A 24,834-nucleotide genomic window follows, 5' to 3' on the forward strand; every position below is an offset into this window, starting at 1 on the left:
TAGGCTTAGTCCAGGAGATCCACTAGGTTATTTCCTTTTTTTCCTCTCTTCTACAAAAGGCACAATCCAATTTGCCTTCAGCAACAACAACAACAAAAATGTAACAAGTGAATTTGTGTGAAATTAGTGTGAAAATATGAAGTACTGTAGATGCACATAATTCAGACTGTGTTAAAGATGTTTCATTGGAAGATTCAGATTATTAGAATCTACATTCTAAATACAAAAGACAGGGTTATGGAAAAGAAGAACTGGAATGTTTCTTTAAATTCATTTTATTTCCTCCTGCCATCATATATTTAAGGTTGTGAAAAAGCACTATACAGAGTTCACTAGTGAATTTCCATGTGCAGTTATACTGTGAATAAGAGGTGCTTTTGTCTTCTAATGTCATACTTGGATTTTGTACCTTTACATATCTGAGTATGTCCAGATTTCTCAGTTGCCATTCCCCATTACTCTTTGCTTCCATGTGAAAAATTAGTTTTCAGTTACTTTGATAATCTGATTCCAAAATATCATTAATGTAACCAAGGTTACACATAGGTGATTATGCATAGATGTCTGATCAATATTTGGTCTCGTTTCTTCAGTGTGTTCAGATAGTTTTTTAAAAAATCATACGCTTTTTCTGCAGCTGTCTCCCAGTTCCACAATAGTGTTGATGCCCTGTGTCACAATGTACTTTGACTAAAAGGCCATTAAACATTTTTTCAGTTGTGCTTGCACCCTGTGACCCGCAAAGCAATGTTTGTGTTTTTTTTTTTAAATCGGTTCAGTAACATCTGTTACCAAAGAGGAGAGGATGTTCTTTACAATCCGTTATTTTTCTGGACATTGGGTTTATGTATTTGGCAGGAATCCATTTTCCTCTCAGTTTTTCTTCTCATGCACTCTAACACCCACATCCTTTCCCTACCCATTGAATACAAATTGACATGGGCAGTAATTTGTTTTAAAGTTACAAAAATGTTTAGCAGTCATCAGGTTTTGGACTTTATTCAGTTCATTCATGCTTACAGCTGGTCCAGTTCCAAAATATCTGAAAGTGATTTTCTGGAGAGAAAGCCAAAGGAGGAAGATAATTCCTGCAGCTTGGTTAACTGCATGTCATTTCGGATTTCATGTTACAAACTATAGATATGATCTGCATATCTATTAGTTTCTGCTTAAAAAAAATAGAACTTAAATAATCTAAAATATCTGTAATTAAAATATTTTTTCAATTTCATTTGCTGCTGTGTTCTTGTCTTTATAGTTGAACAAAGTAGAAAATAGCGTCTGTTTTCTTGCTTGCTTACTATTAGTGTTATATTTCCTGCACCTATTATGTTAATCCTCAAAGTTTTATTATTAAATTTGTATAACATCCATTTCCACATTTTCCCAAAAATACAGTGCTAACAGTTTGTGATAGCTGCAGAACAGTTTCTGATCTGTGAAAGAGTCAAATCATCACAGTTTATACACAATAAAATGCTTAACTTGGAGAGGTACTTGTGACATGAGTCATCATTATTGCTCTGTGGTGAGAAAAATATTTATTTCAATAAAAATATTGGAGTTTAGTTTTTAATATTTCTTTATTCTGAAGAAATTAAAGGCCAAATCAGCTTCTCTGCGTATGCTTGCATTTTGATTTTCTCTGGATACAATAGCAGTAAAAACTCCTATTGTAATCAAACTTGTACACATGCAGACTGTACTTTAGCTACTTAATAAACTTTAATTCTCAGTTTCGGTTAAAAATAAGATGAGAATCTCAAAAGAAAAAAAATACAGGGCAGCATAGCAAGAGATAGAGGCATCCTTTCCCTTTTGTAAAACCATCAAATTTGGGGATGCTTTTCCCTTCTTTTACTTTTTTAAATGTTTTCCAAAAACTCTGATAGTCTACATACAAAGATCTGAGATGAATGCAGCATCTAAGCGTACTGTGAAAGGCAGCTTTAATTCTCCTCCTCGTTAGTTCAGGTAACTAAAGAGAATGAGCCAACGTCTTTCTGTTGGTCCCCATTTGAAACCTCACAGGTGAGAGAAGCAGAGTATCGGGTACTTTACCCATCCTCTCAAAAAAAAAAAAATAAAGAAAATAAAGTGGAGGGAAAAAAAAAGCTTTCATCCTAATTTCATACACCTTTCATAAATATTCATTTAATTCATTTAATGCTATGTGCTTTCCTTCGGGAAGTCAGCCCCATAGGGCTGTCCCAGTATCTGACCTGAGAGTGTTTGTACCATCAGGGAATGACTCTGTGTTCGCCAGGGATATTCAGAGCAGTGAGAACACACAGTCTAGGAAAGATTGATCACAAGCCATAAACTATACTGTGGGACCGCTTTATGGTGCTAAAAGGAGAATTCTTTGTTAAGAAGGAGCAATATTCCGCACTTATCATAAATTACAAGAGGGGAAAGAAAACTGAAATAGAGAAGGGAGGGCTACCATATTGGAGAAAGGTTGTCATTTATTTTGCAGGAAGATGGAGAACACCCAATATTTTTCAGAAGGGAAAAAGGGGACATCAGTCCTGGGTGAGGCTCTGCAAGCCCCCTGAAGGTTGTCAGCTGTCGTTCAGGCAGATTTGTGCTACTATGATGTGCTGGCTGACACCACCTTCCTTTCTGTTGATAAACCAGTGCTTGGTTTCTTTGTACCTTCACAGGAACACGTGTATCCGCAGCTGAACTTGTCACTGTTGCCAGTGGTTGCTTTGGAACAAAAAGGACGTTCCAAATCTCCCAAAACTTAGGCTCAATTAGTTAAATACTTTGCCGTCATGCCTTGTTCTGTCTGCTGCTGCACGGAGCAGCAACCTACTGACAAACCAGTACAGCAATTTATGTGTAACACTAAGAGAGAAAAAGGTTTGGATACCATTCAAAGGCTGACCTTTAGTTTGTTTCAGGAGTGGCATGAAAGAGCTCCCTTTTTTTTTCTGTAGCAGAAACAGGCAAAAATTACCTGTAGTACTGTGATCTAGAAGGCTCTCTCAGACCTGCATGACTGGGCCTCTGATAATGGTAAGAAAATCTCATTTCTACCCACGATGTAAAATTTGATAACATTAAATCATCACGACACATGTTCCAAAATCCATGCTGTGTACATATGTCAGCACTGTTAAGTCGTGAGGTTATACAAGGGACAACTCTATTGCTGGAAGATATATGTTACGCCTTCATAGCTATTGAATTTGCCCCAAAAAACATTGGAATTTAGCTAAGATGGTTTGGAAGCAATGCCAGAAAACCGAGTTATCTTGAAGTGCCTTTTCTCAGTAATTTTCCGTTTTCCTGACCTATAAGAAGTATTAATATCTTTTCTTCAGATTGCTTTTCTCCAGTCACACTATTTTTATGCTGTGTTCTATTCTGGTGTCTTTTAACCAAAATCTTGCCAGTCCCATAGTTTTTAATGACACTCACAAACTTTTGGTGTTTTCCAGGAAAGATAAGCCCTTGTTCTGAAACATTCAGGGGCAGATTTTTTTTAAGATGCTTAAGCATCCAAGAAAATTTTATGGGATTTCACCTGCTTGGGGGTGGCGCCTAGCTGCATCCTTCAGTGATTGTTTATCTTTGAAATACGTTTCTTGCCTAATCTGGATAGACTGGGAAAACACGCCATAATATAACCTGGAATTAAAAAAGAAGGTACCAGAATAAAAGGGAGAGGCAAGTACAACTGTGTCACTCTTTCACGTGGGCATAAATATCTCTTTGTCCTTCTGAATCGTGCAAGCGTTGGGATTTATTTGTTTGGGTTTTCATGAGAATGATCGTAGTAACGTTTCTGCTTTTCCTTAGGAAATTTGGAATTAGGTGAGAGTGCTCAAAATTTAGCTTTTGGAAATAATAGCTCAGCATAAACACTAGCGCAGAGAGAGAAAAAGCAGCCCAGATGCAAAGGAATATTAACAGTAGCATGAGCAGAAGAGTCAAGGAGGACAAAAAATTAAGTGTCATTTAAAACTTTAACTGTAGAGTATTGACTGGAATGGATCCACCAGTGAGTGTACAGGAAGGATATTAAAAATCGGTTAAATATGACCTGCTGAATGAGTGCGGAGATGGAAAGCTTTCTGCTGAGAGCCAGTTTGGTCCTGGGCCCATTTGTGCCGTATGGGAAAGAAAACCATAATAAACTGAAATTGTTTATCTTCCTCCAGAAGGCATTTCACATAATAGCATGATGCTATTAACTGCATTCAAGCTTTTAACTACAAACATCCAGTTTATGCTTCTGGTACTATTTTGCCTAAGCTATGTATGAGGCAGTCTCAGCTCTGTAAAGTCAAGCGGACTATCTCTATGTCTTAAATTTAATCAACCACATTAGACAGCTATGTTACTCCATCTGAATAGATCTCAGTGTTGTTACTAACAGTCTCTCTCTCTTATTTTCTGAGGTTTTTGAGTCTTCCCATCTCACCTATTCCTTAGATCTTTATTTCCATTTCTCCCAATTCCTCTTAGTTCATGTTGGGCAGAAACCAATTTACAAGCTCAGCAGGTCCCAGGAGCAAGGTGAAGGATGACCTGGAGACATGGCATAAACACCGGTCAGTTCACAACCCTTAGAGAAAACAAACCCCATTAACTGCTGAGACACCCTACCGAGTGTCAGTCACTGGTCTTTCAGGAGAGATTTTAAGAAAAGTAGCAAATACTTCATTTAAGGGGAAAAAAATGTCTGGTTTGCAGCCAAAAGTATCACAGTGGAGAAGCTAGCTGGCTTGCGTGCGAGGCAGGGAGAGACGACTCCATGTGCCACCAGCATCGCCCAAGGTGGTTTTGTTTGCTCCCAGAGCTCAGGCAGAGGCTGCGGCTGGAGGAGGAACCGGGCTTTTGAGACACAAATCAGCACAACAAACACTCTGCTTTGCTGCAGTTATTTCTGGCTCCAGTACTCAGACAAGCACAGAGGGTTTATCCAGGCCAGGTCTGGCATGCAGTTCATTCTGTCAGGCCTCAGCCATATCTTGCAGCAGCCTAGTCAAAATACGCCTCAAAATATTTTGATGTTTTCCCCACACAAGTCGCAAACTGGAGTCCAAAGTGTTTTCCTGATTAAGTTCCCTTTATTTGTAGAAAAAGAGTCAAATATAAGAACACATTTCCTGTGCAGAAGGGAAGAAGGAAGTCAAAGCACGTCACGGCACTGCCCCAGGCTCATCTGAAGTCTTTGGTCAGGCGCAGACTTACCGGGGCTATTTTCTGTCCCTTAAACTGTGTTTAGACTGTCTCAACTTCAGCAGTCTCTGAGACGTAAATTATTTTATGCAGAAGGACAACAGTGTTCTGTGTAGTCAAAATAGGCTGTGAAAACTGTACACAAAGCTTCTCAAGAAGAAGGAGTGTGTGTTCTCTGTATTTGAATAGCAACCTAACGCCATAGTGTACAGGTCCCATTCCCACAGAGAAGCACAGACCAACTGAACACAACTGCTCACATGCCCCGAGTTAAGCCCCTACCGAGCCTTAGCAAGATGGGAGCCCCAGTTTTTTGTTAGTATAGGTGTACACGTGAAAATAGTACCATTTTCAATGTGGATGTTATTCCAAACAGTCCTTTAGGCTCCTTTAGTATAATGGCATCGGCCTACAAATAGGAATGCTCGTACTATTGTTCACTACAAGAATTTAATTTGTGGTACAACATTTAATACATTGCTAAACAGCATGGAAATGCTGTCATGCAGTTTGTGGTAAGGCTCAACAAATGTTCATTCACCAATGTGGAGTCACGGCCATTGAGGTAAATCATCATTCCCTGAGGAGATAAAGGCACGTCATAGCTGTTCTCAGCCATCATTACGTAGACTTTCCAAAGCTCATAACAAAAACTTACAAGTCCCATTTCTAGTAAGAAAAAAAGAGTGGAATATAAACTCTTGTTTATAAATCATAACCATCAACATGGAGCATATCTGCTTTTATCTGCTGTGTAGTTCACCTGCTCAAAAATGCCAGAGCTCTCTTCCTGGAGGCTTCTCAGAGCCAAGCCTGGCCTGCCTAAAGCCAAAGTTTCACCCATGTCTGAACGCATCTGTTATCCTGACAGAGCAGACAGGACCTCTACATCATCCACCTTGGTTTGCTAAGAGAAACCCTTCCCCTGCTGAGGTGCTTAGAGATGTAAAATTACTGTATGTATTGCAGGAGTGGCCACAGAGTACAAGGTATCAGCTAAGCCTATGAACTTAGGTTGAACGGGGACAGGGATAGCGGTGTTTTACCCTGCTGTTTTTGGAAGGGTTGGGAGGATGGGAAGGACTGTCACAGTCTCTGGCTTAAGCAGCAGCCAAAGCACCTCGCCAGACGCACAGTGCTCCCCCAGGACTCGTGGCAGAGAAGAGACGGCGACGCAGCTGCCAACGTCAGCTCCAGCATCCTGCGAGGTGTCCTCGTGTTTTCCAAGCTCAGCTCTCAATGTTAGAGCAGATGGGATCACAGTCTAAAACTGCAAAGGTGTAGGAGTTAGCTTTTCACCAAGAACAAGCTCTAAATAAAAAATGTCATAAAGTTAACTTCTTTAAACATCCCTGTCCTTCTCCTCGGAGTTTGTGCCGCCCTCCTTGACTGCCAGTGCTGCCTTTATTCAGCTTCTTCCCAGAACCAGTTTTTCTCATCCTGTGCTGGCTCTCGCTCTTGCCCCCAGCCTGCTCCAGACATGTGCATTTTACAAGCCAAAAATACCGTTCCTGACTTACCGTTCCTGATTTACCGCTCCCTCGCCAGCCCACGGCTCCAACTGAAATAATTGAGTGGGTGGGAAGTATTTTGAAAATCAAGGAAGTGGGTGATTTCCATGTTTAGGTTTAATCAAAATGACAGTACCAAGATATGTGAAATGGTAAGGCAACAAGGCCTGGCTAACATCCTCTGCTGCTGTTGAAAGGCGCTGCTGCCTTCACTCCCGCAGACAGTTTTGAAATATAGGGAAATGCTGTGTCCCAGTAGACAGCAATGTATTTATCCATAACACAACTAACAGCTGACAAAGAGCTGCAAACCTGTAAACAATTATTTAAGAACTTCAGGCTTGAAGGGGTTTGGGCTTTAATTTTCCTCTGCCCTGACACACTTTGCAAAAGCCCTTTGCCGGCATATTTTCAAAAGTCTTCTAATTAGTCATTCCAGGAACACAAACATTTAAGATTTCATCTTTTGTCTATAGGTTCATCTAAGGTGAAAAATCCTGGGAAGTTTCCATCACTCTTCTGTGTCAATTCAATGCAAAGTCATCATACCAAAATCGCTCTAAAAGTTAGTTTTTAAATATGCAATTAAGCATTCATTTGCATTAAAATTTGCAATTAATCATTCATCATCTGCATTAATTGCTTTGTGAAAGACAAAACGTAGATTTTGTTTATGTATAATATTCCTATAATAACGATTGTTAGCAGAAATGTGGACATAGAAAAACAGCTCAAAATAAAAATCAGTATTTTTATACCTGTTTTTAATAAAGTCGCAGCTAAAAGACATTTTTCTTTCTATCCCATTCTCAGTTATTTTCGAGAGCTCTACCAGAACTTCTGTGTTCAGTGTTTTAAGTCAGTCACAGAATTCCTGTTTGATTGCCTGTTGAGTGTCCTTCGTTAGCTCTACTTTATTGACCTTAGAAATTACAGTTAAGGGAACCCTCACGAGTCTGGTTTTAACTAAGGGTGCTCACTTTCCCTCCTTCCAAGCAGTATGTTTCAAAGGTAGCGTCCAGATTGCTCACCCAAATTAAATTTCTTCTTGCCCTTCCTTGTGCTTTCCGCAGCACATCCACTCGCCTGATTTCTTCCGATACATCTTACGTGTGTTGCTAGTGCATTGCAGTGCTGCCACTTAAATGTTGAATGATTTCAGCAACCAGGAAATTGTTGTCTCTTGCTCCAATGACATTTTATGGTACAATAAGGCAGCCGTAAACTGGGAATAACTGGCTTTAGAGGAATACCCTTCATCGTACGAGCCCTTCTGGCCATGACAGTAGCGTAAAATACACGCTGGGTCTCATCTTAGCTCCTGGCCCAGATTTCCCTGTCAATGCAAGAGCGTGCCGAACTGCAGCTATACTCGGCTTTTCCCAGTGCATTGCGAGCGACAGTCCCCTCAGCAGCCCCGGGTTTGCTGTCCCTGGCTCTGAGCTGGGCAGGCTCCCGCACAAGCCTTACACGGTGCCAAGGTGCCGTAACCCCCACCTTGCTCCCACCCTCCGTGCATGTTTCGCACACAGGAGCAGCGTACAGGAGAGTTACAGCCCGATGCCCCTGCCTCTCCCACTATTTTTAATATTTGCAACACCTGGAGAAACTTCTAGAAGTCCTGCTTCTGGTTTTAGTCTTACTCACCTGTGCCCCAGCTTGCTCCTCTTTGTCTCTAGATATCTGTCAGTCTTCAAAAACAAGAACTTATTTTCCTGACGAAGCCAGATTCTTGGCACATTCTTCCAGCATTCCTTTGCACAGCCAGTCAGCAAACAACAGCGCAAACACTCGCCTGCCCTCGCATTGTTTCCTGACCCTGATTTACGAGAGGTCAGCGTGATAGATGTTTAAACTAACCACAGGCTTGGTTTATGCCAGGCCACTCCATCTGAGCTTTCATGTCATATTAGTTACAATTCCTTTAAATTCCATTGCAATTAAAATAGAAAGCAATAGTTGTATGCTTTCAGCACCTCCCACCCAAATACTGTGTATCACTCGAGGCCAGATTCTACCCCTCTCCCTCTTTCTGGATGTCATCTTCCCTTCTATTATTCATATTTTCAAATAGCTCTTGAAAAAAAGTGGAAGTTCATCTAATTGAGTGGCCAGCCAAGTGTAGTGACATCAAGAGCAAAGTGCTACTTTAGATAAGAGCGTTACAAGCTGGCCCTTTGCAGACATTTTGAAGCTGGCTTTCACAACCTAAATACGAGATGTAGGCAAGCACACAGTCTTAGATTTTCTGTTTTTGAAAATTGAGGCCTTACAGTCCAGATTTTACAGATACAGATCAGCTCTACTTTCAAGCAATTAAGGAGTGTGCCGCAACAAATGGAAGCAAGCTGCTGCAGGAGCTGTGATATCAATGCTTCTTCACATCCAGCAGTGGCCCTGCAAAGTGTCCTATCTAACCACAGCATCTTGAGGGGACGCCCTTGTCACGGCAACGGCCAGTTGCAGCAGGGTTTAGCTAGTCAACCCAGCTACTCAAGCCCAGTAGGTCAACTGCTATATCATACTCTGCTTGCTGCACCTTGGCCTCCCCCTAATACCACCCCCTTTTTCCCTTGCTGCATTTCTTTTACTGTCTTCCTTCATCTTTTGTTGTATTTTTAATTCTGCTTTGTCTTAATTTCCCTGGAACCAACAGCCTTCTGCTGGGCTCTCAGACTGAAGGATCTGCTGTACTTCCTTTCTGGTCTCACAGGATTGCTGCTGAAGCTTCTGGCAGAATTTCTTCTTGTAGCTTTTTTTTTTTTCCCCCTGCCTCTACTGAAATAGCTGTTTGACTTTCCAATAAGAGATGCTGCATTACTACCAGCAGCAGGTGGTTCTCATTTCAGAAATTTCAGTCAAGAAACTGAAGCATGTGATATCTTGTGATTCACAGATTCTTGCTTTCTGTCCTGACATTTCTCTTATCTTTCTGAGTTGAAGGCTGATCCTTAAATTGGATAACAAAGCAAAATTGCATACCACACTGCTACAGCCCAGCCAACTAATATCTGGCCAAATGGCTTAGGTGGAGTCACTGCAAAATGCAGAATTAGAAAAGATCACTAGCTTTTGGCCTATACAATGTTTTTATATTTGTACTATTGCTTTCCAGATGAAATAAAAATGACACAGCCTGACAACTCCTAAGACAGTGTTTAGACTCTTCCTACATCTTATCTATCACCATAACCCCATATTCATTTTCCTTTTCAAAAAGTTCAGCCCGAGATCGTTTGCCATTTTGCAGCCTTTCTTCACTCCTGCCTGAGAACTGGAGTGCTGGCAGTGCCGGCCAGCAGCAAGGTGCTGCAGCTTGCTCTATGCTGTAGGAAATCAAACTGCAAAGGCACCCTCCTAAACCTTAGAATCTGTCCAATGAGAAAAAACCCATAAGGAACGAAAGCAAGAGATCACAGAGAAATTTATTTTTAAGCATATATTATAGAAGGTTATCTACAGCAAGAGAGGATATAATATTTAAACATCTAAAATTCAAAATTCAAATGTCTTACGCATTTTAAAAACATATCTCTGGGCTTGGACGTCTCTGGCTAGGGTCTGTCTCTATTTGGCGTTATCTGAATTGAGCTAGTTGAAAGGAGATTCTGTTGTCTCCAGACGAGTTCATCCAGTTTCTATCACTAGCCCACCACACAACAACAACAACTTCACACTTAGCTCATGAAGATACGCCAGAGATTCTTCTTCTGCACCTCGCCGCAGTCCAGATGGGCTGGAAGGCAATGCACTGTCCCAGAGTAGCCACCTCTGAGCCCGTAACAACTGGATTTTTTGTCCTACTTGGTATCTGAATGTATTTTATGTTTTCAGCTGTGTGCAAAGGACAAGAGTCTGGAGCTTGTGCACATGCTATCTGAGCATCCCTTGGTAATGTCAGTGCCACGGAGTTACAGTCATTATCCCTGGTAAAAGTGATGTTCTCTCACTGCCTCCTCAGTGGATTCACTGTGAAAGAGGAAAGAGCCTATTAGCAGGTGCAAGGAGCAATGCTTCCCAAGGATACTTCAGTCTCTCCCACCTTAAGAAACCTGTCCTTGATTCCAGTTGCCCATCTGAGTGCTCTCTCCTCCTTGCAGCACATCTACAATGGTTGCTCATCATCATCTTGAGTTCTGACATAGATCTTCCCTGATTTGGCTTCTGCCACCCGTGCTCCCCCGAATCAGTGGGGTTAGCTCATGACTACCAAAAATTTCAGAAGTGGAGAAAGACAAGTCTTCCATTTTAATATTAAACTCTTACTTTAAAAACATTTTAAACTCTTACTTCTAAAATTCTGGTATTTTAAAGACAGGAGCTCGTGGGAGAAGGAGAAGGAATAGTGCATCTCAACAGCTTCCTTACCATGAAGGCTAACAAGGAACAGACTGCCTTAATGACACTGCATTTCAGCCCAAGCTTCTGGAAAGCCCAGTTAGGATCCCAAAAAAAGCCTCTATTGACTTATTTCCAGCTAATACTACTGCTCCCTCCTCTGATCTGTCTCCTACTTTCAAGGGATTTTCTCAGGTTACTCTTCATGCTTTCATTTGGCTTCCACAATTCTCTTTCAGCTTCTGCATCTTTAATCTTTCTTACAAAGTGTCAAGGGATCCTCGTTCTCTTTTCAGGATTTTCTGCAAATTCAAGAAATAGCTGCTTTTAGTCACCTCTTGTTCCCTCTCTGTACTTTGCCTCCTAAGGATTTCACCATAAATACCATTTCAGCAGCTTTCTCCATGCTTATGATTCACCACGGTTTCTACTTTAGATTTGTCACATTTTTTCTTAAGTTAAAATTTTGACTTGTCTCTCTGGCATTAATTGCCACACTACTGTCTGGTATTTCCTAAGCTGAGCTAGCGCAGCACCCACATTGAGATACATTTGGTAATCTTTTTTAATGCCACTCCACTAAACACATTTTCTTGCCTGTCTTTAGATTCTGTGTCCTCTTATTATAGAAACTTGATTTTGGTTTCCCACATCCATTACTCCCACTTTGTACAACCTGTGTTCTCATAGTTCTGATATGGGTAGGAAAGAGGTGGTAGGTTTGTGTGGGGTCACCAGTCACTGTATCCTAAAAAATGTGAGCAGGTTTGGTGAATGGAAGTAGATTAAGTCCTGAAAACATCCTTTAAGACTAACTTGTACTATCCTTTGCTCATATTTTCTGTGTTATCTCTGCATTTGAAAAGGTGAATAATACACAATCAGGCCTACCAGATTTTTCTAAAGACAACTGTATCCAACTGGGAAGGTGTAAACACAAAAGAGAGGGGCTGAGAGCTTAGCGCTGACCGATGGGGAATAACTGGGAGTAATGAGATTAAACTGAACAAAAGAAAACCACTGAAGGTTGAACATCAGGAAAATATCCTGGCCGTGTCTATCAGACCATGGACTAATTTCCCACGGGAAGTGGTGGAAACTCCATCTCTTGAGTCATTTAAAATTAGACCAGATAAATCAGTAAAAAGCAGAGGGCTGGGAACAACCCAGTTGGAATTGGGAGGGGATGAACTAGGCCATTTTGAAAGATGGTTTTAGTCTCAGTTTCTCTTATTCTGAAATTAAATACCATGCCTTGTTCAGGGTCTGCTCATGCAGGACTGCCAAACCTGCAGCTGCGCTGTGTTCTCCTCATTACGGCCAGGTTGAGACGTCGACGTGACTCTAACTGATCATTTTTCTGTGTTGTGGTAACGTTACAGCTCAAGCCTGCTAGCGTAACCAGAGGAGTCCCGTCCCCCACAGGCCCTCCTCCTCCCCGCGTGGCAGACCTGGTTGGGGACTGTCATAGGATTTTTCTGCTAAAATGCTCCTTTGTTTCGGACGATTCCTCGTTATTTCCTCTCCCACGTACCCTGTTGGGCCGAGCTCCCCTAGATGGCAGAGCTGAAGCAATCTGAAATGCAAAATGCATTCTGCAGCCCTGCTGTAACAGGGCCTGCCATAGACAGCCCTCTAATTTCTCAAGAGCTACTCACTAGAAACAGCTTCTGTTGTCATGGTTTGCTCTTTGCTGCATGCGAGAGACGGTCCAGCTCCACATACAGTTAATGCAGTTAGGACTTGGCCCCAAAAGGATTTTTTTTCCCATAACCGACTCAAGTTGCCAGTTCTCAAAAACAGCAGGCCAAGAAAACGGTTCCTCTATGGTTGTGTCTTTAGCAAAGCCTCGTGGTCCAGCTACACCGACTTAAAATAAAAAAAAACAACAAACCCCAGCTTTGATACAGTGACGAGGCAAGTTCAGAGACACTACAAGTGACCTTCTTGTCCATTTACACTTTTCAAGCCTTCTGTGACACAAAACTCCAGGTTATCCCATTAGCAGTGCTAGTCCACACAGTTTTTCCTTCTGTCCACACACAGATGTTTTTCCTACTAATTGAATTTTACTGCAATGCATATTTTTGGATTAAAAAGTGCTGAAGAAAGCTGAACACAAACTGGGTCACATTTTGAAGATTTCTTTTGAAATGATACACATAACTTTCTGCAAATTCAAGGATCTGATAAAAAATTACTTCTGTTAGCTCCAGAACAATTTTCATTTTGTACACTTTGAAGAAGAAGACAACAGGTCAGGTGCTTTTTTTTGTGTGTTATTTCTTTTTCAGCTGAGCAGCTCCACGTGGTGTGCTGCACTTCTCAGCTGGCAAAAGACTTTATTTTTTTTTAACTATTGTTGGATTGGCATGAGATGCCTAAGAGCTTCCCATCTTACAGTCAGAGATAACGTAAACAAACTGATAATGGCAGTGGTAGATATATAGAGGGGAAAAAGGAAATTACTTGTGAAGTAAGAAGATCGATCTGAATTATTCCAAGAGTCTCCTCTTCTTACATATTTGAGCATGTAAGTTTAGGTAAGTAATGCAATCCAAATCAAGAGTTGTGAGAAGAGCATAGTAAAAATATACATTATTTTACCTGTGTTGGCAAGTCATCAGTTCGGAATCGTGCTAACCTTCTTAGCTCTGAATTTGTACAGCTTCACAGTTCATTCCCTAAAAAAATTTTCTTCTTTGTATCACGGTTATTCTGATTGCTTGCACCCATTCCTTTACTGATCAGTTTCCTTGAGGCTCCTTCTATCTGTTACACTTTCCATTATTTTCATCTCTTTCTTCCTAAGAGTTTTACCATTTCTAATTTCTTGTTCATCTTTGATTGTCTCCAGCTTATTTCATGTTTACTTTACCTATTTTGTCAGCTTTTGCTTCCTCCTTTTATCTGACTTATCTTTATAATTCCCGTATATCTTCATTGATTTTCCACAGCACAGCTTCACAGTATCAAACACTCACGTTGCAAAATTTCCCTTCACATAAAGATCAACAATAAGTTAGCTGGAAGTCATCCGTATTTCATTATATTTGGCACTGAGAAGTGCAGCTTTTAAAGAGCCTCCACCCTACAGCTGCATCTCATCATTGATCCATTTAAAAGCACTAATCTAGCCAAAAAGCAAATGTTTCCCATTACAACCTGTCTCTAAGTGACATCTATGTGCTAGTTTAGGAATAGATCTTCATAACAGAACTACTTTGGAGGTAAACCAGGAGAAGATATTCTTCTGGTTCAGTGCTAAACACTTGCATGCTTTTAGCCTGAAATAAGTACGGAGCCATGTACTTCCATCCAGTTATACAGTGGGCAGAATAAACACTGTGGGTGTCGCTCACTGAATACAAATCCTGTAATTATGGGTTACCTGTATGACCAGTTAGGTGATGAGAAATTGGATCCGACATTTGTAAGGATTTCTCCATAGAAAAGGAAAACAGCAAAAAAACTCTGACGTTCATAACGAACACAGGGGAGGATATCTAACGTGCTACCAATATCCATCCCAAAGGCCCTCAGGCCTTTGTAACGGTGATCAGACCGCTATAGCTCCCTGAAAGGAGTAATGAGGCCTGATCTGCTCCCAGGCTAATACAAGAGTGTGTGAGATGGCTTCTTTGTTTGACTTCACTGAGATAGTTATTCTACTGGAAATCCTGCTAATCTAGATGAAGTGTCTTAAAAAAAGAAAATGTGGGGTTAGCAGGTCCTGTGACACAGTAGCATTTTGATGCCAACCTCAAAGAAAGCTGCAAAAGGGGTTTTGTACAATTAAGAAGGAAAATAAACAGTATATTCAATATTATATTCATTATTTCACATATACAATATGTTGAAACAACGATCAATACCCAGTACAGATTATCCTTCTGTCCTCACGCTGCCTTCGTACTTCTCGTCTGTCGGCAGGCTGCGGACTCTCCCCCTGCACCGCTCCATTCCAACGCCTGTCGCAGCAGGACTAGAGGGCTTTATCATGAGAGAGTGGGGAGGGTTGTATAATGAGAGTGGGTAGCTGTAATTTTGGTACTCAGGAAGTTGTGGGAGTCTCTTTCTTGGCACCAAAGGCAAGAAGATAAAGGAGAACAGTGAGAGAGGCACAGGCTTTGGAGTACTTTGCAGGAGCTGCTACCAGGCGATCCACAGAGGCCATACCCAGCTAGTTAGGCGTTCTGGCACCTTCTGAAATACTACGCTTTCTCCTGAAGGCCTTTCTCACTACCAAATGCTTTTTGCGTGTCTTAGATGGGTCCCTGAATCATAGTTTCTGCAGTGCTAAGGCTCACAAAACTAAGTATTTTTGATCACACTGGCATCTCCTTTCCAAAACTTCTTTTCTTCCCCTTTAATGCACAACTGTATTCAACAGCACCTTTGACCTCTGACGTACCTTCCCATACACTCAACCTTAAGGCAGACATACTGGTAAAACCCTCAGTTGTATTTGCTTTCTGAATTAACATCCCAGCTGTGACAAATGCGGCAGCTCTTGGATAACAAAGTTATTGTTTCATGCTGTTTGCTGGCAGCATCAGGAGAATAACTGCAGTGGTCTCAGTTAAAGTCACACACTGAAGGCTGTCTTTACAGCCACACGGACTGAAAAATAACCTGCTGCAGAGAGGCTTTAGTTCTCAGCGTGACCTCCAATGAGGAAAAAAAACCCAACCCTTGTGAGAGTGTATACTGTGAAAAGACAAGATTTGAATTTAGTTTTAATGCGTTTGGCACATAGTATATGATGCTTAACTCCTCACCTCAATAGAGGTCCATTATATCATGTCTCAATATTTTACTTTTCTCTGGACTTATACACAAGTCAGTTGTGAAACAGATCTTCTAATAATTTCTTATGATAGTGGACACCACCACTCAATTCTTTATTACTATTAAATGGACGCAATTTCTATGTCAATAAAAATGACGTGTACTAGGCATATTGTTTCCAGGGTCACAACAATTCCTGGTATAGCCTGTGACAGATGGATTGCTAAGTTTTGTAACATGATGAAAGAAATTAAACTGAAAATCAATATTTTCTTTTACAGAAGCTTTCAAAATACAAGTCCTGGTGCCTTGCTCAGAGTGAAAAACCCTTTCTTACTAAAAGCAAACCTCCAGCAATACAGATCCTGCAGCACAGTCACACTGTTGCTCTCACCCCACAAAATGGCATGACAATTTATAAAGTGATAAGCCAAAGAATTAGGAAATAACTAATTAACATAATTGAAATGTCTCAGTTAATATACTTGGTTAACAGCAACGCTACCAGGAGAAAATTCCCCCTACACACTTGGATGAAAGCCTTACTGCTAACTCATGTCATACTTTTTTCTTAATATAGAAATAATTAATACTTGTACATGTGTGGTTATACAGAGTAGAATTACACAGCTGTCCCCTGCTAGTCATCGAAGGGAGGCTGTTTCTTACACAGGAATAACGTGTTGCTTCTATTGTAAATCTCACAATATGAGGGTGGACAAAAAGGAAACGGGCTAATAATACATCTTTACAGTTACAGTAGTCTGGACTCTCCCACAAGTCAGTGAAGAGAAGCAAGAACCCTAAGAAGCTGACGCAAGCCACCTTAAATAGCGGTATGAACGCGTCTGGTCAGCTTCTGTGTCTCTTCATTGACTATTGAGAGAGCCTAGCCAATTAACTCAGATCAAATGAATAATTTATAGATGGGTAAAACCAGGTGTCATGAATACCACCCTCAGTGTCTAGTGTACTTGGAGAGCACAAGACAGGCAGAAAATTTCCTTTGATAGGGGGTTTGTGTTATTAGACTCCCTGTTTGACAAGAAAAGAGTCCTATTGCAGTCAGTTTTGCAAGGATTTGTGTGCACCTGGAGTTAGCTACAGTGGCCAAGCTGGAACATCTTTATCCAGAACAAGAGCCCCTCATTCTTCTCCTTATAGTGAGCTAAATTAAAGGTGAATAAGACATTCATATTTTCAAAAGAGAGTACCCAGCATACACTACGCTAATCATGGAATCATAGAATGGTTAGGGTTGGAAGGGACTTTTAAAGGTCATCTAGTCCAAGTCCCCTGCAAGGAGCAGGGACACTTTCAACCAGATCAGGTTGCTCAGAGCCCCATCCAACCTGGCCTTGAATGCTTCCAAGGATGGGGCATCCACCACCTCTCTGGGCAACCTGGGCCAGTGTTACACCACCCGTAATGTAAAAAATTTCTTCCTTATATTCAGTCTGAATCTACCTCCCTCTGTTTTAAAACCATTACCCCTTGTCCTATCACAACAGGCCCTGCTGAAGAGCTTCTCCTTGTCTTTCCTGTAGGCCCCCCTTAGGTACTGGAAGATCGCTATAAGGTCTCCCCGGAGCCTCCTCTTCTCCAGGCTGAACAGCCCCAAATCTCTCAGCCTGTCCTCACAGGAGAGGTGCTCCAGCATTAATTAATCCATTAATGTTTTCAGTATTTCAGCAGAGCTCCTGCTCTGAATTGGAACCAAAAGCAAGTCTTTTCATTAAAAGCCAGAAGGAGAGAGGGAGTATGAGATCCATTTAATTAAAACATTTCCAGCCAATACGCTAAGGAATGTTTAGATTTTGCACGCATCTTATGCATAGCCAATGGAAATTGCATCAGCAGAGGCTGAAAAGGCTTGGAGGAAGCTAATGCAAAATGAGCAAAGACTACAATAGTCTAGACCACAGATTACAAGAACAAGGCTCTGGCATTTATCAGAGAAGAACCAAAATATTTAGCTACCAAGCGGACCTGCTGTCTTTTGAAGAGTGGCAAGTGGGTCCCAACACAGTTTAGAGCAGCCTGCCAGTCTGCTCTGTGCCGAGAGCCACATTTGACAGTAAGAAGGTGTTCCAGCAACACGTCTGCAGAGGATGCTGCAAGGAGCAGCATCATGGACCAGCACAATCCCCTTGCCCAGAAGCACCAGTCTCCCTACAGCCAGTATATCCGCCGGCTGGGTCAGTTGTTTCTATACCCTCTTTCAACGCCAAGCGGTACAAAAGGTGGGGCGGTACTTCACTAGTCCAGCAGTCTGTGAAATAACCATTTGGCTCTAGGTGCAGCTAAAATAGGCAGCTGTTTGAGGTAGCTGTCTTCAAGAGATGCTAACACGGACCATGCTTTCCCCATGATCCAGGGAGTGTGCCTCACTCTCTGCCCTCATCTTTGTTCTTATAAGAGCAATATTGTCATGATCAAGAAGAGCACAATCCTCCGAGCCAGAGTCAGAAAACATCCTGCAGGAAGAAAAGCCAAAAGATGACTGCTGCAGTGTTTCCACTCAGTTCATCCCCTTTGCTAAAGCAGCTAACTATTGGAAGGGGACTTGAGCTCTGCACAGCTGTTATTTACCTCTGTTTTGAAATGCAGAAAGTTGCAGTAATATGTTTATTTTTTCTTTAACTCTTTGGTGCTTCGGGAGTATCACACACTTCAAAAGGCAATACGACTAAATTTTAAGAAAATTATTGTGCTGGTAGTGTTTTAACAACTGTTTCTTTGTAAAAGAAACGCAATAAATAAGGGAAAGCAGATTAAATAAACATAGAAGCTATCAACAGCGCAAAAAAAGTCTTAGTGAACAGAGAAGTCTGACAAATGGCAACTGGTGCAAATTTTTGCTTTTTCTCTGGCTTTCATCAAGATTTCTCTAAAACCTAAGGATGTCTCCAAAAGAGGAGCTTGACACATCACAAATGGAACGGAACCTGTTGCTCCTGCAGCTGGTCCTGCAGGTCTGGGAATGAGAGAGCAAACAGGAACACAGCATACCAAGGAGGAGGGTTTTCCCTTCAGATTTCTTTTTTATACTAATCAGACGCACTTATTAAGGTTAATTACCTTTATAGAAGTTATAGAACACTTGTGGCTCTCACCTCAGGCAGTTGTATAGTCCTGAAATCTAATAGTCCATCCCCACCCGACCAAAAGGAAAGAGCACTCTCACTGTATCAAAAAGATTAAGCTCTATCCTCAGACTTTGGGGAAAAATGCTTTGCCTTGCTGGGCTCAGAGTTTGTTTTGCTTTTTGCTCAGAGCTTAAGGACCGCCTTGAGAATTAAATTAACTTGGACTATTTGCCCTTGCCTCCATCACAACGCTTTGGTCTAATCCTGCAGATGACCTTTGTGTGGACATACTTTGCATCCACATGGAGCCATTTGGAGCCTGGTGCATGCGAAACAGCACAACAGTGCAGCGGAGAGTTCAAGTGTATCTAATGAGTTAAAATATTTGGCTGCTGCTTTCTTCTGGGAAAGCAGTTCTGAAATGAACATCTGAGGGTGTCTCTGCAGAAGACTGGGCTGAAAATACTCTGCAAACGTGGCTTTCTTCCTTAGCTCATTACTTTCGTTTCGACTTCTCCCAGCACTATGTTATTGCTGATCAGATTTCTGGATTGATTTTTGTCTAGATTTGCAACTCTAAGAAGTCCATTGCCAAACAGGGACAAACTGGTGGAGGGTGCTGACAAAGAATTTAGTCACACTAGAAACATGTTCTATTCAATGCTTTCTCCAGTGAGTTCAAAAGCATGTTTCTTCTTTATACACTACAGTTTCATAGGCAGTCAACACAGCCTGCTTGCAGAAAATTAATGAGTGTTTCTGTCCATTAGTTGAAATAATTTACATGGATGAGTTTCTATGGTTTCTTTTTCCATATAGGCAGACGAGTCACTTGGAACCTGAACCCAGCCCCAGGTGTCCCTAATTCCCACAGTTGTCTCTCTCAGTCCCTAAGACTAGAGCAGAATCACTCATGAGATAATATATCTAACTCCAATCAGCGAGCATCTTCTGTAGCATTTTACATTTGTTCAAAGGGTTTGTAAAACACTGAAAGAGAATGAATCCAGTATTTCCTTCTCCTTGAAAGCAGCATTTGTGGATTATCCTTTCTCTGGATGTAGCTTGCTGGGGAATTTGTAATACTTGTACTATAATATAATTCCCGGAAGCTATGGTGACAGTTTAGCTCTGTTAAAATACCAAACATATTCTTAATCCAGCCTCTTCTGGAAAGTTCATACCATACAGACATAAATACAATACAGCTTGCCTCACACACTGGAGGTTTGTGGGTGGCAGGTGGGTCATGCTTTCCTGGACACCATCTCCCCATTTTTTATCTCACTTTTTAAAAGCCAGAGCAGGAAGATGAGTGGTGGGAAAGCAGTGGAAAAAAAAACCCAGACAACAAACAACAGTGTAATATCACTTTCAGAGCCTAGTCCCCATAAATAGTAATCAGCTTACAGGTTTAGAGACCTTCTGGCCTTTAGATGGCTCCTGCTGTCCCAGAGAGCATCTCGTGTCCCTCTCTCCAGTGAAAGGAGAGCTGAGCAGTGGTCGGTCAGCACAAGTAGCAGCACATGGAGTCAGGTTTAGAAGCCAGTAAGAGTCAAGTGCCTGGTTTCTACACGGTGTCTGGTAGTGAGGTGCTGATGATCTCAAAGTGAAGTAAAAGCCCTTTGGAAGAGTAGGCAAAATAAGAAAGCAGCAACTGATACATTGCCTTTGGGTGGAGTACTCTTGGAAGGAGGGAGGGTTCTGATGAGATCAATATATTTGTATGCTATAAATCTATCATTTTTACTCCTGAGCTTTTTCTCAATGCCTGAAAGCTATCTTGACCAAGCCCCACCTATAGAGGAAGATCTGTTAAATGGCAGGGCTCAAAGAAAGCTGTCACACTTTGCCTATCCAGCCGGAAGCTGTAGACAGTCAGAAGAAATACAAGATGGGTAGCCTGAATTTTGGAGACGGCTGTTAGCATCTCTGTGCTACTAAAGCAAGGTCTCACTAATCAGCGGATCAAGCTGCTGATTATGTGATAAAGAGAGGAGAGAGTGATAACACTGCTGTCAATTTGTCACCAGCTACTTCCACCTAAATCGTCAGTTCAGTAGTTAAACTAAACATTTCACAAAATAGGGCTGATTTATCACTTCCCAGTTGACAGCACAGAACCAGACAGGTGTTATTTCAGTAAAGAAGCTAAGGTAACCCAAATTGCCACTTCACTTTTCTCTGCCACTTAAACCTTTTCCGTCATGGCTAATTTTAAATAGATTGGATATATATTGTGTTGAACTCTCCTAAGCTGTGCGTGTGTGGGAGGGGAAGGTTTCTAAGGGAAAAGGCTGCACATCTAATAGTCCCTACTGGCTTTCTAAAACAAGTTAACATTGTTTGACCTAACGTGAATAAATGCTCAGCAGAACTGAGGCTGATGACTTTATCTGTTAGGCTCTGGCTCCTCTAATTTAAAACAAATGAAAAAATGTAGATAGTTTAAGTGAATGCAGAAGAGATGGGAGTGATATTATTTTTCCCCTAGACCTTTACGAAATTAGGAAATCTTGCTATAAACAACAGGCATGGAATTTTCAGAAACAAGTTGTTATTCCACAGCGACAGTTTCCAACAGCAAAAAAAAAAAAAAAAAGAAAACCAAGACTTTTGCTTTGCTTATGGTTTCAGAGTGTTTCAGTAGATTTTCATTGCTAGGAACCCAAGTTAAAAGTAAAGTGAGCTCTGCTGGGCTCCTGCTAGCCATAATCTTGCTTGCTCAAATTTGACACTGCAACTCATTCCCCTGGGCTCACTGAATTATATTTGAAATTGTTTTTGTCTCTGGCTGGATGATGGTAAATTCCTGCAGGCTTGAACAATTTCCTATTTCTTTACAGAGTACCAAGTCTGCTGTAGGAGCTGAAACACTAATGGCCTAAACCCACCAAAATGTATCAAACTCCAGGCTCTGAATAGCAAGGATGGTTGGTGTGAACAACTAAGGCTTATTGCTGTAAAAGTTGTGCATCATCCTTCCTCGGCACACATCGGCAGCCTCACACAAACCCCTCTGGGTCCAGTTAAGGGAGACTACATGCAGGCATGCACAAGAGCATTAATAAGCACCAAGTTAGGCTGTGAATTTACAAAACATCAGAAACTTTTCACCATCTCTGTTTTGGACACATTTCTCATGGCAGAATAACTTAACCTACCTTGGTCATGCTTGCTCTGAGGGGAAACGAAGTACCACGAGTCTCTTACCCAAACACAGCTTCCTCTCTGTTTGGCGACGGATCAGCGGTCCTGGCCAGGAGGAACAGTCATCTTGCTGCCAGCTCCTGGCTTCTCTTTGTGCCTTGGACATTGTCACCCAGACAGCATGAGAAGCATCCTGACAGAGACAGCTCTCTCTTCCGACCTCGGCTTTGTTATCCGAGAAGACTAAACTGAAGAGTGGATGACACATCAGCTGAGACATTGGTTTTCATAGGGCGAGATGGTTCCCAAAAGCAGACAACTGCCAGAAGCCAAATGGCTCCTTTCTCCCTAAAATCCAGCAGGATAAGGACTAGATGCCCAGACGTCCACCCAAGCTATCATGTTACTCTCTGCTGGTACCCTCAAACACAAAAGTATTTTGAGAGTATGCAGTTCATTGTCTCCCCTTCCAAACCTTGGGTTTTAGTCTGAGAGCATAGCCAGAAATAGCCCTCACAACTTCACTGAGCACACCCAGTAGTGATCTTCACCTCATGGTCCTGGACCTGCCATGCATTTACGCAACGTCACACTCGAGCTGCCTCATTGCCTCAAGTCATTTACAGCTATGGCAAGAAGAAGGATCATAGGGGAAGGCAAGAGGTCGCATTGCCCATTAGACTGGTTAGCTTACTGCTGGAGGATATTTTAATGACATATGAGTCATCAGTGACACACTTCTGATCTTAGAGAGAATCTCTTTCTCTCCTCCTCACCCGTATTCAGCAAGCCTGGTGATGCTGGCTCTGGTTCGCTTCAGTGCCCAAGCACTCACAGGAGACTGTTTCCCCTTTGTTCAAACCCAACACTTGCCTGCAGGCTTGCCCTGTACCTGCTCTGTACATCTCGTTATTCATGGGCACTGCTGGCAATCAATCTCGTGTCTCAGGCTGCAGCCCCTGCTACACATTTTTTCCATGCCTTCAATAAATTCTTCTTTTTGTATTATATCAATTTTCTTTTGACTTTATCCACCTGAATTTTGTTCCAAACAGTTAATCCTTCTCTGGATGTCTGAAGTAAGTCCAGTTTTCTCATGTTCTATCTTCTTTCTTGTGCCTTGATGATCACCTCTTGCCAGGTGTGCTACTTTCTGTTGCCGCCTCTGTATTCATAGGATCTTTGGACGTCTCTGATCAGTGGTCCTAAGCTCGCCACTGTTCCAGCTCATAGATGATGCCTTAACACTCTAAAGATGTGCACCCCACCACACATCTTAAGCATCCTCATTGGCTTTCCAGTAGGCAATGCCTCCTTCCCACCTCATCTTTAGATAGGCAGAGATTTTCCCTAAGGGCTCAGTGCTGCAGAATACTGTATGTGCTTAAAATGGTGTTACTTCTAGGAGACATTGCCTAGCACCCTGTGACTGGAGGAGACAGTATGACTGAAGCTTCAGGATGCCAAAATCCTCTCTTACTATGGACCCAGTGGCAGGTCTGGCTGCAGTTCTCTTTGGCAGTGCTCTGGAGCACTTGAAAAGCATCAGCAACCCAGGCCAAGTGAGGTAGGTGTGATCTCCTGTGAAGAGAAGATTGAAATAAAAGAAAGGAGACACTTTGGTCAGAGTTCAGTGTAAACATGGGAGCCAAGACATAGGCATGGCAGCGACATTTATTTCTGTTGCCAGAAGGCAGGTGATAGGAATGTCCGTAGAGTGAGAGGGGAATATTATGGAACAGTTAACAAAAAAAACAGCCATCACACTTGATGTCTAGGATGAATACTGTACCAGTGCAGGACAGGAAACAGATGCCTGCATCATGACTGAATCACAGGAATCTCAACGCAGAAATCTGTAAAGCAACTACAGCTGCAGACAACAGTTCTATTACTGTATAGCTCTAGTCATGATTTTGTGGCTGTTACATGTCTAAGGAGGGACTGTCTACTAGCTGCATCATCTTGGAAATACCAATTAATGAATTAGCGTGCGTCATTCACCTCTCAATGTTCCATTCCAGGGAGAATCTAATGAATCGTTCTCACGCAGGGTACCTGTCAACATCCTCGGGAGCGGGGAAGCTGTTGGCAATCGATGCCATGTGCTGTAAAGTCTGCAGCCAGGATGCTCACAGCGGTGCTCACAAACACTTCCAGGGAGGTAGTAGCATTTATTACTTCCAAAACAGAGGAGACTGCAGAGGTGTCCATGTTCAGGCTGAACCTCTCAAAGCAGGCCCTGACCGTGAGATTTAAGCAGCTGGAGTCTACGATGGGAAGTCTTTTCAGAATGATCATTACTGCAGCAGTGACAATTTCTGACAGTAAATGTCAGAACAAACATCTTCTTGCTTAGAGGCGCATCTCCTCCCACTCGCTCTTCCTTTCATCCCCAAATGCAGGCCTTGGTAAACTCAAACCTTTTCCTACTTAACTTTTCAGACTTTCTAGTCTTCTCCTTATCCAGTACAAAACACCCAAGATTTACTGCTATCTCCCACTACTGCCTATCTGATCTACCCTACCCAGGTACTCCACACTCATCTAATCTAAAAAGTCCTGCAAGAAACCTGCTCTCACTTCAACTTCTGTTTCTCTTCACTGGTGTTGTTCTCTAAGGCAGAACATTTGGGACCAGCTATGGCTGAGACTCCTCACTGCTCGTGGCACCTCAGGTTTGACATATAATGGTGAGCTGCAGGTGGTGAGAAAAGAGAGGGCCTTGTGGATGCCAGGGACAACATAACTGCTTGGGA

At 42.0% G+C, this 24,834-nt stretch overlaps 1 protein-coding gene across 1 annotated transcript in view; it reads right to left on the bottom strand.

Moving 5' to 3' along the window:
- Positions 1 to 24,834, bottom strand: part of THNSL1 (threonine synthase like 1) — a 119,365-nt gene that overhangs the window by 92,135 nt on the left and 2,396 nt on the right. The window contains exon 2 of the mRNA XM_086742154.1: positions 22,090 to 23,656. The gene's annotated coding sequence lies outside the window, so the exon portion shown is untranslated. The remainder of the gene's footprint in view (positions 1 to 22,089; positions 23,657 to 24,834) is intronic.

Source organism: Chlamydotis macqueenii, chromosome 2 (assembly GCF_036417535.1).
Source record: "Chlamydotis macqueenii isolate bChlMac1 chromosome 2, bChlMac1.mat, whole genome shotgun sequence".
NCBI lineage: Eukaryota > Metazoa > Chordata > Aves > Otidiformes > Otididae > Chlamydotis > Chlamydotis macqueenii.